Source organism: Podarcis gaigeae (assembly GCF_964106915.1).
Source record: "Podarcis gaigeae genome assembly, chromosome: 14".
Classification (NCBI taxonomy): Eukaryota; Metazoa; Chordata; class Lepidosauria; order Squamata; family Lacertidae; genus Podarcis; species Podarcis gaigeae.
Window position 1 is genome coordinate 22,585,779 of NC_139690.1, and position 12,088 is coordinate 22,597,866.

The following is a 12,088-nucleotide window of genomic DNA, read 5'->3' on the forward strand; positions in this document are numbered from 1 at the left end:
GTTACATTTTTGTTTCAGTGATTTTTGTGTCTCTGTGTGTGTTTGCGTGTGTATAATATTGTACACTGCTTAGATATTATCAAACTCAAATTATTTAAAAGTTTACAAATGCTTTAAAAAAAAGAAGTGTGCCAGCACAGTGCAGCTCTCCAACCAAATAATGTAGACAAAACACATACATTAGGGCAGAGTGTGCATAAAAATATTAGCAACAATAACATTTAAAATGCATCATATTAGGGAATGCTGCCTTTTAATATTGGGTGTGTTAGGTAAAATAGCACACAAAAATGTGTACTGTATATGAATTGGAATTTGCATTAAAATGCTGATGAATTTTCATGAGGACCTTAACCCCACCCCCTACAATCTTATGTGGAAATGAGGAGAAACAAAATTGACAGATTTGTCCAATCCTACTCACTGAAATTAATGGACCTATGCTTGTCATGTCTATCAGCTTAAATTGGTCTACTTTGAGGCAGCCCAATGTCCCCACTGAAATCTGTGGGGCCAAAAAAGTACATCGTTCAAGCCAGTGTGTGTACCTTTAAAAATAAAACAAGCAAACAAGAAAGAATAACTTTAATTATTTCCTATGCGACGACGAGAACTGTGCAAGAATTCAAAGCTTCTCATATATCCCAATGTAACCCACACAACGCTCAAGGTTCCCACTTCGGCACATTAAATAACAGCCAGTGACCTGTGTTTTATTATGACACACAGCTGTTTTATCGCCTAAGTAAATAAATCGCCATTGAGCCAAACTTTGGGAATGAAGATTTTGAATAATAACACAATTAACTTTTCCCACAAAGCTGCCTCCCGATCCACTTACTCTGAGGCACTGCAAGCTGTGATTCCCACGTGAAGGATATCAACTTATTTCCTCTTCCTGTCAATCATCGGGACCATGTAGGCCGATGGTATGTCAGGTTGTGACCTTTCACTCTAGGCAAGAGCCCCAAAGCCACCAAAAAAACCCATTGAGTTTAATTATTTAGGCTGTTTCCAATAAATATAAAAAATGTGTGGCCTTAACGTATTTCACATGCTTCGTACAGAGCTGGCTTTCATATATATGAAAAGGAGCCTTTAAGCTCCAAACATTGCTATGTGGTATTGTGAGGGGTGGGGGCAGGAGAGAGAGATCTATTGATCAACCAATAATCAAATCCTGTGACAGGCAAGGTTTACACCAATGTCTCTGAGTCTCTTTGCTTAACTATCTGGATTTATTGAATTCTGAGAGGAGTAACTAAGGACACATATATACCATACAGTTAAAGCACCATGATACCACTTTAGACTGGCATGGCTTCCCCCAAAGAATTCTGGGAGCTGTTGTTTTTTAAGGATGCTGAGAGTTGTTAGGAGGGCACTGTTCCCTTCCTAGAGTGGTTTAACAATCAATCTGCCTTCATAGGGAACACTGAGAATTATAGCTCAAGGGCTGGCTCTCCCTTTGGTGGCAGAATCTACAAGGGCAGCTATTCCGGCCTCCAAGGAATGCACCACATGTAGATCTTCCTTTGTTCCTGATGCACACTTTCTTCTTCTTCCCTGGTGGTGGTGGATGCCATTTTGTGGTTTGCCTCAAGTGTCAAAATGCCTTGGACAGGCCCTGTATAGCTCTGTATGCCTCCTAGAATTCTTTGGAGGGAGCCATAACTGTTTACAGGGGTATCGGAGTGCTTTAAATGTATCATATTAAACCCAGTCAGATGGGCGGGGTAACAACAACAACAACAACAACAACAACAACAATATAGTAACCACAGGAGAAATGTTGCCCCTTTGTGTAGGCTGTGGACAGACAATAATGTTCCCTTTCCCACAATGTATGTTGACGCCCTACAGATAGCCTGGGCTCCAGTTACTATCAACCCCAGCCAACATGGCCAATGGTTAGGGAAGATGGGAGGTAGAGTCTAGAAAATGTGGAGGACACCAAACTGCCGATCGCTGTGACAGGGACTTTATAGAACCATTAGAGGTGCCAAACCTGAGTTCCAGCAAATTCCGGCTTTTAAAAAAGCCCTGATTTAAATGTATGGCATTCATGTGGCTTCTGACAGATACAGATGCCACAGATACAATGGAAGAAGAAGAAGAAGAAGAAGAAGAAGAAGGGGAGGAGAAAGAGGAGTTTGGATTTGATACCCCGCTTTATCATTACCCTAAGGGGTCCCAAAACGGCTAACAATCTCCTTTCCCTTGCCCAAGGTCACCCAGCAGCTGCATGTGAAGGAGCGGGGAATCGAACCCTATTCACCAGATTACGAGTCCACTGCTCTTAACCACTACACCACACTAGCTCTCAATGGAAAGGGAAGGGGGCCTTAATGGGACTTAAGAGGGTGCCTCTGGTGACAGCATCAAGTGAATGGAAAGAGAGTCACTTTAGTACACCACTTTTGTTTCCCGCTATTTGTTTGCATTCAGTGCTAATGCTGCCCATTCCCTCAGTAAGTGGTGGGTCCCTCCATCCTCCCTCCACCACACAACATTCTCGGAACTGCAGCCAAGCAAAGATACCATCACTGACTTCCTCCGACCCATAACTGATCCAAGGGAATCCCAGTATGACCATCCAACTACCTGGACCTGTGCCAACCAAGCCACTCAACGATTGCTTCTGCAGAGGAAATGATTAATACGTAATGAGCTGTTAGCGGCCGTACGAATCAGTCAGGTGAAAGACCGGCGGTCAGGAGTACCCTGGATGAGGAATTAATTATGAGTGCTGATTTCTTTCTTTTTCTTTTTTACGAAACTCAGGCATTGCAAATATTTACGACTGTTGCACAACAAGCTTACCAGCTGGCACAGAAAGAGTAGAATTAAACATGAGCAATTAATGGATGCTTCTTTGTGGAAGAATGAATCCTTAAATCAGGAGTGCTTCAGCCAAGCATAACTTGGGAAGACTCTTCAAACACATAGCAGCGTTCCAAATTTCTGACTCCCTCGACCTTACTCATCCCACCCCTCTGCTGCAAGGAATTTAGACCTGGAGTTAAGCATAGGCAAAGAGTCTATTTTATTTAAATAGGCCTTCACTGAAAGTTGGACTGGAAACAAACAAACAAACAAACAAAAAAGCTAGAGGTTTCATTGGGGTGAAAAATACCTCCTGCACATTGCTTAGACACTTGGCTATTACTTTGTAGACCTGTGATTTTTATTTTATTTTATTGCCTCAGTGGGGAACTGGAGGTGGTTGGTGCTTGCCTCTGATGTGCTTCATGACTGACCTGATCAGAAACAGGAATAGGGGAGAATTTCAACTCAGTTCACATTTAAAGGCAAATCAACCTAATTCAAACTTTCCAAAACAGTGCATGAACTGAAACACAGACATCCTTTGGAAGATGCATGTCTCTGAATTTTGCAAGGCAGTTCTCTAGTCAAGTTGTTAGCATCCAACTGTCCTTAAGAGACAATGGAGTGCGCTTCAGGAGGTGAAGTCAAACCATTGTGTTAGCAACACTGAAGTGATCTGTTTGGGGCGCAAGCCTGGGCGGTGTGTATGGAGGTCCTGGCCACAAAGTGTACAAAAGTCCATATACTGTGGTAAAGTGGGCCAAAAATCATTGCTTACCTTTGCAGTAGTGGCTGGGGCTTTTTATATTCTTTTAAACTTTGTTATTAATTAGTTTGTCACTATTTGTGGTAGCAGCAGCTTCAGCAGAATCCCAGCTATCTTCTTGGCTGGGCTGCCACTATTTCATCTCCTGAAAAATAACCCAGATGTAGTGTGGTTCCCTCCATGGTACTTTTTTTTTTTAAAGGATATTGTAGTTCCTACAAAAACATGGGAGTCATCAGTGTGGTCTTCCATTTTTAATGCCCCCCGATGTATTGTACTCAATTACCTGGAACTGCATTGCATCTGGGATAAAGGAAATGACCGGCAGCCCATCAAAAATGGAACTGTGTTCCTATGAGAATTTAAGAAGTGGAGCAAGTCAAACACCAGTCTAGTCTGTTAGGATTCTTGCTCCGTGTTTGCAGTCATGAGATTGTTGTCTATCACATGACAGTGTATGTTTTCATTCCGCAGTGTGGGAAGTGACGGAGACAGGATGTTTTGGTATTACTGTGTTTCGTGAAGTGGGACTATTTCGTGAAGTGGGACTCCTTTGTTCTTTCTCTCTTTGCTGTCTGATGAGAAAGAGGAAGGAGCTAAGTCAGAATGCTCCGAGTGTGTTATATGTAAATAAAGTAGATTAGCCAAAACGCTGTGCTACTGAGTTCTGTTACGCAAACTGCAAATACTCTGCAGGATCCTAAGCGTGCTAATGCTTCTTGGTATCAGTCGCTGTGATGTTCGGGCTGGAGAAAGCTTTTGAAGCTCCCTACTGACCAGGAGGGAGAGAACATGCCAGTTGGGCATGTGTCTCTGCCAGGGTCCTACACGTGAGTAGGGCGATCCTAGTATCCTGCTCTCACAGTGGCCAACCAGATGCCTCTGAGATGGCCACACAGAGAGCATGTGCACAACAGCCTTCTTCCTGCTCCAGATCCTCAGCAACTAGTATTCAGAGGCAATCCTGAGCTAAATGGATCAATTGTTGACTTAGCATGAGATATTTTCCTTTATTCTAAATCAGTTTTCCCCACAGGAGCTGCAGTCCGTAAGAACGTAAGGAGAATCCTGCTGCTTCAGGCCAAAAGCTCATCTTGCCCAGGAACCTCTTTTCACAGGGGCAAACCAGATTTCCATGGGACGCCTCCAGCCAGGACCTGAAAGCAGCAACTCCCTCTCCCCACTTGCGATTGGTACCAGAGGTATAAAATGAATAGCGTTAAGGCCAAACAGGTTGCACGGGGGTGGGACTTTAAAAATACTACATATTAAACATTCATTAAGAAATAATAATAATAATAATAATAATAATAATAATATGCTCCTTTAAAGTCAAAAAAGAAATCCAGTTGTGGTGTGTTTGTGTAGAACAACCCAGTAAATTGGCATCACATAAACAGATCCATCTAGGGCATCAGCCCCCTTCTTTGTTTTTACAGTTTTGAATCCTCTGGGTAATGCTTTATTTCCTAAGGCAGATAACAGAAATATGGAGAGAAGCAAAACAACAAAAATCTTCTCTTTTAAAAAGAAACACATCTGAAGGAAATGGAATGTTCTTTTTTAGAAAGCGCCAGCCTTACTCAGAAGTCAAGAGGTCAGAGGGTGAGTTTCTACTGAAGCAAAACGTTCAGGATAGATATTTCTCATCTGTCAGTCCCATTAACTACAGTTTCTTTTGGACTCAGAGCTAAGATATTGCTTGCTTGCTTTTTTTTGGTTTCACTTCAAGTTAGCAAGATAATAAAGATTCCGTTGCCTTTTACAGATGTTTAAAGACATGATGAAGAAGACAAATTTCTCCAGCTAAAACCCTCAAGAAATGTCACTTCTGTGTCTAGCAAGAGAAAGCCAGCACATTCTCTAAATAAACATCTGCTAGGAACATTTGAGGGGAGGAACGGAGAAGAGGCACTTTAAATAATGACTTTGGTGTGGTTTGCTGGAGGAGGGGGGGTTGCCTTTTAAGCAAAACAAAAGGAAAAACAAACAAACAAACCACCAAGACAATGAATTTTACGGTGAAGTTTTGCCTTCCAAAGAAACTTTACTTTGCACAAACACTTTGGAGAAATATTCTGAAACAGCAAGGCAGAGAAAACACTACAGGGACACACACAGACACATTACTTCTTTCTCAGAACTGGTTTTATCAATCATACTTGAAAGACTGTCATAAATCAGAGCTGGCTTTTACTTTCAGGAAGTCCCCGCTTTCCATTGTTATGCTAACTTGTTTTCTGACAATTATAACTAGGCTTGTATTTACATAATAATTGGATTTTGGTATTAAATTAAACTCTTGGAAGGGGAGGGGGAAAGAATATTACCCACAAATGTCAAAGAACAGTAAATGGGTGACACTAAGGAGAGGCAAAATAATACACACTTAAAGCTCAGCTCTGTCCTTCTGAGGAAGGCCTGGTGACAGGATCTAGTATCTTTAGACAGCTGTTATGGCATCCTTTGCCAACTTGTTGCCCTCCAGTTGTTTTGGACCACAACTGAGAGTGGTTGCCCACATTCAGACCATAAATTTAAAGCTTTGTAATACCATTTTAGGGACGCGGGTGGCGCTGTGGGTTAAACCACAGAGCCTAGGACTTGCTGATCAGAAGGTCGGCGGTTCGAATCCCCTTGACGGGGTGAGCTCCCGTTGCTCAGTCCCTGCTCCTGCCAACCTAGCACTTTGAAAGCACGTCAAAGTTCAAGTAGATAAATAGGTACCGCTCTAGCAGGAAGGTAAACGGCATTTCTGTGTGTTGCTCTGGTCCACCAGAAGTGGCTTAGTCATGCTGGCCACATGACACGGAAGCTGTACGCCGGCTCCCTCGGCCAATAAAGCGAGATGAGTGCCGCAACCCCAGAGTCAGCCACGACTGGACCTAATGGTCAGGGGTCCCTTTAAAGGTAAAGGTACCCCTGCCCGTACGGGCCAGTCTTGACAGACTCTGGGGTTGTGCGCCCATCTCACTTAAGAGGCCAGGGGCCAGCGCTGTCCAGAGACACTTCCGGGTCACGTGGCCAGCGTGACATCGCTGCTCTGGCGAGCCAGAGCTGCACACGGAAACGCCGTTTACCTTCCCGCTGGTAAGCGGTCCCTATTTATCTACTTGCACCCGGAGGTGCTTTCGAACTGCTAGGTTGGCAGGCGCTGGGACCGAGCAGCGGGAGCGCACCCCGCTGCAGGGATTCGAACCGCCGACCTTTCGATCGGCAAGTCCTAGGCGCTGAGGCTTTAACCCACAGCGCCACCTGCGTCCCGGCAGGGGTCCCTTTACCTTACCTTTAATACCATTTTAAACACTCACAGCTTCTCCCAAAGAATTCTGGGAACTGCAGCTTGTTATGGGTTCTGAGAGTTGTTACCATTACCTTGCACAGAGCTACAATGCCACAGTAGGAGGGCTTGAGTAATATGTAAGGTTGCAATATTGAGTTTGTGTCCCCCCATATAAAGCTATTTTCCAGGAAATTTGCCTAGATCTAGACTTCCGACATCGGTTGTCATACATCTGGATTTTCCCAGACATTTAAACTATTTCCACCCAGACACTGCTTCCAACTGCAGTATTCCGGCTATATCCAGGAAATTCTGGATGTATGAGAAACCTACTGTTATGCCCATTGGCGGATTTAGATCCAAACTGAAAAACTTTTGCAATAACTGATCATTGGGCAGACCACAGGCCTGGGCAGGCCGGGTCTTCCTGTAACATACCTGCTTGGATTGACAAGGCATCTGACCCTCACCTGAATCTCATAGCTCTCCTGACAAGTGCTTTGGTCTGCAGCCACAGTGTGTAAATAAAGGATGAGATTGCCCATCAGATACCAGGCACTCTACACCCATTGTTTTTGTTACAATCCCATTCTCAATTAAGTAATCAATTTTAATCTAGAATTTAAATTCTCAAAACTTTCTTATTTGTTAATTCGAGCAAGTAAACTACTGCTCTCACTTCATTACAAACAGTATTTCTATCTGCAACACACTTGAGCAAACCTGCTCCTCTTCCTTTCACAGATATTTTGTTACTATTTGCAACTGTAACTGCCTCTGATTAGTTATCATTTAACTTTTCTGCTTGTGTATGTTGATAATATAATTTTGGTTACTGAGAACAAACAAGAAAGTAAGTACAAGAAGTAAGGCATCCTTACTGTGACAAAGGAGACCTGTGTGCTTGCTTGCTTGCTTGCTTAACAGCTGTTGGAAACTTCAAGGTCCCTGCTCTTCCTTCTTATGGTCTTTGTACTGGACATGGAGACTCCAACAGACTCTATCAAATGACAGGGCAGGAGCTACATGGAGCAGGGATTTTTCACTGGTGGTGCCCATTGTATGCCTCATTCTTCCCAGACCTGCTCTCTTTTGGCCTGTATTTTGGAGCTTTATAATTTAGGAAGACTTTGGAAGAACTGGTTGACAAGTCTTATCAGTTGCTGATGTATGAGCAGATTTTATTTGCTGCTATTCTGGGCTTCTGGTGCACCAGGGTTTACACCAATGTAATAGAGTTGGCCAGGATGCCAGAAGGGATACAATTTACGAGCTTTCTCCATTACCTGCACAGCAGAGGGTGTTAAGCCAACAGTGCAAAGGCTGAGCTGAAGCATTCCCTGCTGGTTAGCTGCTTTCAGCAGTAGGGGTCGCTGTTTGGTAGTACCCAATTGGTTAGCTGTCAGATTCTAAAGCTCCCTATTGGTGGCTCTTAGGTAATTCACAAAATACAGAGTCCATTCATAAAACACAGTGTTCATTCATAAAGGAGTAACATAAATCTCCATTGCTACATATTGGGTGTATATTTCAGCGGTTGAAAGTACAGGTTTATGGCCATGCTGTAGTGTAGTGCTTATGTGACTGTGAATAAAAGGTGGCTGGACTCATTGTCTCGGGGTTTGGGGGGGGGGAAGAGGTGACAAAACTGATTTCCAATAAGTGTCCCCCTTTATTTCCATAACAAGTCCTTGAGTCTGTACTCTGAATAGTGACACCAGGGACCTAGAAGGTGCACGGCTTGTAAGTCCAACCCCTGCACAGTCTCATCAGGACTGACCTTAAGGCAATTGGAGCAATTTGGCCAAATTGGGCCCCACGTGCCGCTCCTAAGGGCCCCCCTGCACCAGGGCAATCTAGATGGATTTTATTTATATCTATAAGATTTTACAGCCTTTGGCTGTGAACTGGGGCCCTACAGGGAAAAAAATTCAAGTTGTGCTCCACTGCTTCAAACTGGGTCCCACTGGCTAGCCCTGAGTCTCATAGTTGCTGGGCCTGAGTTGCCCTGCCCTTGCATGAAGTCTTGGGTTTACAATTTTGGGAGAGGGGAGACTGCGGCACTGGGGAGTGGGCAGTCTGGCAAGGCCCCCTAGATTTAGAGGCTTGAGTTGCCCTGCCCTTACATGAAGCCTTGGGTTTGCAATTTTGAGAGAGAGGAGACTTGCCCACTGGGGGGTGGGCAGGCTGGCGAGACCTCCTAGGTATAGAGTCCCTAGGCTTCAGTCTACTTAGCCTATACATAAATCTGGCACTGGTTACACCACTCTGAGAATTGTAGCTCTGTGATGGGTATAGGATCCTCTTAGCATTTTCATGAGGATGAACTGCTACAGGAAATGTGGCAAAAAATAAATATTAAAAATATTTTGACACCCCAATCCTGACATCCTTTAAAAATGGTATAAAAACAAAACTAAACTCCAACCCATTTATTTTGCAAACAAGAGATTCACAATAGATCCTGTGGAACTCACTCATGCAACCAGTGAAAGAAGTGATAAAGAATAAAACAAGGTTAGTCAGGGAAGCTGGGCCCTGAGCTTTGCTAGTGTGTAGATGTGGCATTCAAGGAAACAGCACTGAGCATGCTCAGAACATATACCAGTATATTGGATACTGGGTCTAACAGCAATGTAGAGCTGGTAATGTAGCTGGATTTCCATCATGACAAAAAAGGAGCGGGAAACTGCATAACCAGAGCTAAGAGCCAGCAGTTCCATAACATACATATTTACTATCACATTATTTTTCCTGTTTCAAGACAGATGGATGGGATCTTCTGGTCAAAGCAATACTTTTGGCCTGAGATTTGCTAAGTGGTGTGGAGAACTCACTGACCAGAGAACAGGAGAATGACCTAAATGTGGGATATATCCAGCCTCAAATAACCAAAAAGCTTAACTTGAATGAATGAATGAATGAATGAATGGGTTAAGACCATAGAATAAGCTGTCCTGACAGGCTTAGCTAGGTCACACACCCTCACCTTGGGAAGAAAGGTTACCATACCTTTGTTCTCTCTCATTCTACCATGTGAACCCTACCGGTATGTAGACCATGTGGCTTTAGCAAGCTGTTTACCAAATTTGAAACTAAGTTAAACTGCCTTTAATCTAAGGTAAACATTTCCTGCTGCTGTATGGAAAAGTGCATTAATCTGACTTTTGAAGGGTTTGTAAGTAAACCATTTTTCATTTACCAAATGTGGTCAATGCTGAGGGAAGTGGGGAACTTTGGAAGAAACTTAGAAGGTGATATTTTAAAGGTCTAACGGCCTATATTTTCCTGCTTTACTTGAAAGTCCAACACGATAGACACTACCTACATTGGCTCTCTTACTTCTCACTCAGAAGTACTTGTTCAAAATAACAGTGGGCCACTAAAACACATGTTTCAGTATATGGTTGCCCTTTTCAATGTATTGGCCAGCCAGCAGTTCTCTTTTCCAGAATATTCCATTCTATTTCTCTTCCATCTGCATTTTGTAGCTGCTGAACATACTCAGTCCTCTTTGACTTTTTTTTTTATCCCCTTAGAATTTCCCCCCTAAGTTTTTTTTTTATGTCTGCAAATCTTGGTGTTCCCCTGAGCATGAAGATGTCTTCCTCTTAAAGTTGTATCCCACTTGGGAACTTAGGCTGAATGGTGGGTAATTAATAACAATAATGATAATTCTTAATTGTACTCTTGTTTTTGATATAGTCCTGTTGGAATTCACCAGCTGAGTCTGCAATCCAGAGGTGTGATGATAAATAATCATTACAAAGGTTCTTCTTCATGCAGCTTTAAGACCACAAGTTCCATGATGCAGTGCAACCACCCAGCAGCTACGTCCTGCAGCCTAAGAGTTTCTACATGGCTACTGTAAAGTGTGGTGTACTGTAAAGTGTGGTGTAGTTGTTAAGAGCGATAGACTCGTAATCTGGGGAACCGGGTTCGATTCCCCGCTCCTCCACATGCAGCTGCTGGGTGACCTTGGGCTAGTCACACTTCTCTGAAGTCTCTCAGCCTCACTCACCTCACAGTGTTTGTTGTGGGGGAGGAAGGGAAAGGAGAATGTTAGCCACTTTGAGACTCCCTAGGGTAGTGATAAAGCAGGATATCAAATCCAAACTCCTCCTCCTCCTCCTCCTCTTCTTGTTTGGAATCCAAAATAAACCCAGAGAAGAAAATAAAAGGCCATCAGGTTCTTTTTCTTTTAAAAAAGCTAGCTTCAAACTTTGGTTCTGTGGGCAAATGTGGAGAGAGAAATCTATTGCCAGGTCAAGTTTCAGAAGTTCTATATTTCTTATATTACTGGGAAACTGTCTAAAAAGCAACCTGAAATTGTTGATGTGTATTGTTTATGCTGTTGTAGGGAAGAAACATCTACACACACACACACACACACACACACACTATCCTCTTCAAACGAGAGGAAAGGTTAGGAGCGGCTTGTATAGCATTGATCAATTTACGCAAGTTTTCTTTCGACAGATCATATTAATGGGACTTCATTTTCTTTTATTCAGTCACCAGCCAATTTCTTCTTGTCTCTAGGAAAGAAAAAAAAAGAAAAGATCAATGAACACGTTGTACCGTTTTTGCACAAAATCAGTCTCTATTTTCCCCTTAGACATTAAAAGACTTTGTTATTTTCATTTTTAATAGATTTTTTCTTCCCGCCCTTCTCTTGTATTCATCCCCCCTGTTGAGAATGCTTTAAAACCACTCTATTCTGCCTTATAGATTCTGTCTAAACAGCTCACATTTTCCTTTCTGCGATGGTTTGAGTACTACAAGTAAGTGGCAATTGGTGTGTGTGTGTGTGCGTGTGCGCGCGAAGCTAACCAAGGGAGTCATTGGTGGAAACGCAGAAAGTAATTCTTACAGAGACTTCTAACTCTTGAATACTGTCAGATATTGTGTTCGTTTTAAGCAAGTTCAGTGAATTGAATAAGCTGCCTTATTTTATTTGTTGCATTTTTTCCCTACCTACCCTCCAAGGATTAATGTGAAGTCCCTCCCCCCCTTTTATCCTCACAAAGTAGGCTACACAGTGAGAAAACAAGCAGTTCAAAGCTCACTCAACTTGCTATGTAACTATGAACTATATGTCAGGCATGGGAAACATTTGGTCTTCCATATGTTGTTGATGTACAACTCACATCAGCCTAATGATGGTGGGGCTGGGACGAGCACACCTCTCCAGAGATTGGGCCTCAGAA

General features: G+C 43.0%; 1 long non-coding RNA gene across 1 annotated transcript in view; it reads left to right on the forward strand.

Moving 5' to 3' along the window:
• Nucleotides 1-10,720, forward strand: part of LOC310831969 — a 37,064-nt gene extending 26,344 nt beyond the window's left edge. The window contains exons 2-3 of the long non-coding RNA XR_014558072.1: nt 4,632-4,797; nt 10,584-10,720. This is a non-coding gene — a long non-coding RNA (uncharacterized lncRNA). The remainder of the gene's footprint in view (nt 1-4,631; nt 4,798-10,583) is intronic.
• The last annotated feature ends 1,368 nt before the right edge of the window (nt 10,721-12,088 follow it).